Genomic DNA, 4,582 nt, shown 5'->3' with positions numbered 1-4,582 from the left:
AGATTTGATTATATATTCAGCCATTTTTAGTACATAAATCAATGCATGTTATTTATACGGTAGTTGTAGAATTGTACTCTTACTTACTTTACCGATTTCTCTTTTAACCTTTCAATGTCGTTGAGCGATCGAATTACATTAGTTTTTTCCTTTTCTTCCTTTTTTGCTAATATTTGGCCATTTTTAAACCAGATAAATCTATACATTTTAGTCTCCTTTAGCTCTTTTTTAGCTTTCCATAATAGAAATGCTGAGTTGGGAGTTAGGGCTTCCCGTATGAAGATCATGGATGTATCCTCTCTTCTTAGGTCTGTACAGTTGAGCTGGATTGTCCGTGCAGCCTCTAGCCACTTATCTCGGCTTCCATCTTGCATGACAACCACTATAGGGGGGGAGGGTTCTTTGTCGGTGGTAGCGGCCCGGTTTTTTCTTCCCGCCTTCCTATAAGCTTTAATTAATACTTTAGGATTTTGTTGCAGCTTGGAGCAGATTTTACTGGATATGTCCACGGGATCCTCATCTGCCGCTTCTTTGATTCCGCATATTTCAATTTGGTTTGACATTTGTAATTGCTCCATAGTATTGATTCTTTGTTCCAAGGTCTCATGTTTGAGCATTGAATTTTTTACACAATTTTTCAGGTCTTGGCATTGGTCTTCAACAATTTTGATGCTGGATTCGTACAATGCAATTTTTTCCTCATACTCGTCAATTTTATCCGAGTAGAATTGTAGGGTAGATTGCAGCTGCGACGTAATTATTTCTCCGACTGCCGTATATCGTGAAGAATCTTTTGTGTAACGTTGTTTTGCGCCAAATTAGATACGGATTCGTTATCCGTATTATCCTCTTCATCGGCATCAGGTAGGATGCAGGATAGACGTTTAGGTTTGACACCACCCGCACAATTGCGACATTTCCAGTCTACTGAGTCAGTAGCCACGAGCGCGCTTAGATGTTCCGTAGTTATGGATGCACAAGCGCCATTTTATTTTATTTTTTTTGGTAACTGTCTTCGCGCACTTAAAACATTTAACCATGATGATGAATAATTATTATATATATTCATTTATTATCAGAAAACAAGGTTCCATAATTATTTGTTAGTAACAGTTTACTTAATAGCTATGTTAGTACAATACATTAAAATCACAATTATGATAATTCAGATTCAATTTCATGTCAATTATTCATTCATTAATAAAGATAAAGTAGTAAATATCATTAATTAAAAATTTATGTTCAACCATATCCCATATTTTAATTATAAATTAAAACTACTTAGCACAGCGGTTCGACGCCATAACATGAGATGAGATCCAATGCTTGAGAATCGAACCGTCCATTCTTTGAGCGACAACTTGCAGAATGCTGCTCGCACTGCCACTCACACGGCACATCAGAGACGCCACTCGTTTACGAATTATAGATGGAAAATCATCTATTCGCGCTTCCGCAAACATGCCTGATGCGCTACAAAAACGCGGCAGCCCCAGCAGCATCCTGAAAGCATTATTATACTGTATGCGAAGAGCGCTGAATGCCCGTTGAGTATAGTCGGTCCACAAGCTGCATGTGTAAAATCTCTGGCAATAGGCCCTAAATAGCATTTAGCAAACCTACGAATCAACATGTTACTCCTGACAGCCAGCGCCCTTCGCTGCCTTTCAACATCCATATCGTCACTCAGTGAATCAGTGACCCAGTGTCCCAGATACTTAAAACTAGAAACTACTTTGAGTACTCAGCCTCCAAGAGAGACAGGCGGTATTTGTTGTTGCTGTTTAGTTCCCGCCTTAAATATAAGCAACTCACTCTTAGCAGCGTTGTATCTGAGACCATGGGCCTCCGCATAACGCTCACAAATGCTCAAAAGTTTTCTTAGGGCACTGATTGATGGGCTCAACAACACCATATCATCAGCGTAGCTTATATTGTTGATGATCATCCCATCTATAGAGCATCCTACCATGGAGTCATTGAGCTCACCAATCAGCCTGTCCATATACAGATTGAAGAGCTTTGTTGACGTTATCCCCCCCTGTCTTACTCCACACTCCATTCTGTATGTTTGTGATAGTGATCCTGCCCACCGCACAACATTTTCTTGAGACCCATACCAAAACTTAAACAATTCTATAAGCTCACAAGGTAAAGTTGTGTCTTCGTACAGCTTCTGCCATAGCTTTCCATAAGACACTAGGTCGAAGGCCTTGGACAGGTCAAGGAAACATGCATAAACAGGTGTTTTCCTGTCTGTATAATACCTGACAGTGTGCTTAAGACAAAGCACAGCTGTTTCAGTGGAAAGTCCTGTCTTAAAGCCAAACTGCGCATCATGGAGACAAAGATGTTTATTAAGGTGTTTGTCCAGCACACTATCCAGCACCCGAGCAACAATCGTGGCCAATGAAATTGGTCTGTAATTATTGATATCGGACATATCACCCGTACGATTTTTTACAATTGGCACCACCAACGTTCTCATCATACTACTAGGTAAATATGTGTGCCGCAGACAGAAGTTGAAAAGCATGGAAAGCACTCGAGGCAAATGAACACCCGCATGCTGTAGATGTTCAATGCTAAGAGAGTCATGGCCCGGCGACCTGCCACGTGCCATACCTTTCACTGCAGCATCGACCTGACTAGTAGTGAAGAGGACTTGAGGCTTATTAGTGCAATCTCTAGAGTATGACAGTTCCTTATATGATTTCAGCGTGGACTCTACTTTGAAATGACCTTTAAAAAGTTCTGCAATTTGTTTAGGATCACTAACACCTCCCACGCTCACAGGCAAGCCCGGCTTAAGATTAAATTTATTTGCTTCCTTCCAAAATTTTGCAAAATTTTTATTTGAATGATGTGATGCAATGATATCCATCTTTATCTGTTCTTTATTATTCTGACACCATTTTAACTTACTTTTAAACTCTTTTCTTGTTGCCAACATTGTTTCATAGACTGGACCAACCTTGGGCTTACCTTGTAAGTCCCAGTTTTGAAAACTTAACCGAGCCTGCATATGAGCCTGTCTAACGTGCTTATTCCATCCTATCACATGTTTCTTATTGGACCGAATGTTGTAACTAAGTTTTGATGACTCCAATAATATACTAATAATTTTGTCATATAAATTGTCAATAATTTTTAAATGCTCAGAATTGTCACAAAATTTGTCACTGCATTCTCTTAACTCAATCGGGAAGTCAAGATCTCTTAATTTACTATTACAATATTCTTTATAACAAGCTATTTGTTGGGGGTTTCTATGGCCCCACTTAATAGGATTATAGGTTTCTATATTGCTCATCATTTTAGAACCTAATACATTAATGTCACAATGAATTTCAAATGGGATATGGTCAGACCAATAAATGTCATAACAAATTTTAACATTTTTTACAGCCTTCCGCTCAACCTCTGACACCACACAGTGATCTAACCACCTTGTTGTGCCCTGTATATCACTTACATATGTGTAGTTGTTAGAATCACGACCTAGCAGCTCTAAATCTGCACATCGCCACTTTTGTTCTAAACAAAAATCATCAAGTTCCAAACCAAAACGTTCACCAGGATGAGCATTATAATCGCCCAAAGCAAATACAGAGTCAATATTACATACCTCCACAATAGCAGCAATCTCACCTAGGCATTCGGTATACTCAATAAGATTTTCAGCCGAGTCCGTAGGCATATATACCGAAAACACTAGAAGCGAATGCTCAGGTAACACTAATTTTATGGCCGCTAGACGATCGCTTTTACACTGAATCACTGACACAGATGGACATAAGCTTTTACGCCAGAGAATAGCGACACCACCATACGGCCTACCTCGCACAATACCCGCACTAGTATCCACTGCAGACTTTCCCGTGTATTCAAAATCTTCGTGAATACTGCCCAGGAACGGAATATCATGTGGCATCAACCAAGTTTCTTGAAGTGCCACTATATCTGCGTTTTGACATAAATCCCTGATGCCGTCCACCGACCGAGTCACAGATTTACAGTTGAAACTTATGAATTTCAGCTTATTTTTTCCACTTGAATCCATTAAACAACTTGGTTATGCCTGGTCTTGTCATTCTGTGTCACCTCATCACTTTTCTTATAATTACTCTTAGAATAATAATTACTTCTATTTAAGTGTACTGACGCTCCACGTACTCACCCCTCCTACAACGGCCCCGATATGCTTCTCTCTTCCTCACTCTTTCGAGCAAGTCATCGATCACATTCGTTGCACACGCTTCGTCATCGGGGTTTTCCGTTATTTCAACCGGATTCACGCAGGACGTCGGAGTACTCGATCGCTCAACATTTGGGGACTCGGGTTCGACCGACTGACGTTGCTGTTCTATATTATCAAGTATTTGTTCTGTGCTTACTGGTGTGGGTTTGGATTTTCATTGTTATGGGCGTTTTAGAGATATGCTTGCACCATATCTTTGTACTCATTTTTGCGTACAAGAGATATGGTGCAAGCATATCTCCATATATATATATCAGAAATGAGAATTTTTTCTTTGAATTTTCAGGTGCAGGCTGGCGTTTGGGCCAGTGATTCCTAAAC

General features: G+C 39.9%; 1 long non-coding RNA gene across 1 annotated transcript; it reads right to left on the bottom strand.

The window, feature by feature from the left end:
- Positions 1-1,223: 1,223 nt before the first annotated feature.
- Positions 1,224-4,151, bottom strand: LOC123690373. Its single transcript, XR_006751042.1, has 2 exons — positions 3,629-4,151; positions 1,224-1,503 (listed from the first exon to the last, which is right to left on the bottom strand). It is a non-coding gene; the product is annotated as an uncharacterized LOC123690373 (long non-coding RNA).
- Positions 4,152-4,582: the final 431 nt, after the last annotated feature.

The sequence above is a fragment of the Pieris rapae genome, chromosome 24 (genome assembly GCF_905147795.1).
Source record: "Pieris rapae chromosome 24, ilPieRapa1.1, whole genome shotgun sequence".
In the NCBI taxonomy this organism is placed as follows: Eukaryota; Metazoa; Arthropoda; class Insecta; order Lepidoptera; family Pieridae; genus Pieris; species Pieris rapae.
The sequence above is the reverse complement of the archived record's forward strand: the minus strand, read 5'-3'. Positions and strand labels throughout refer to the sequence as shown.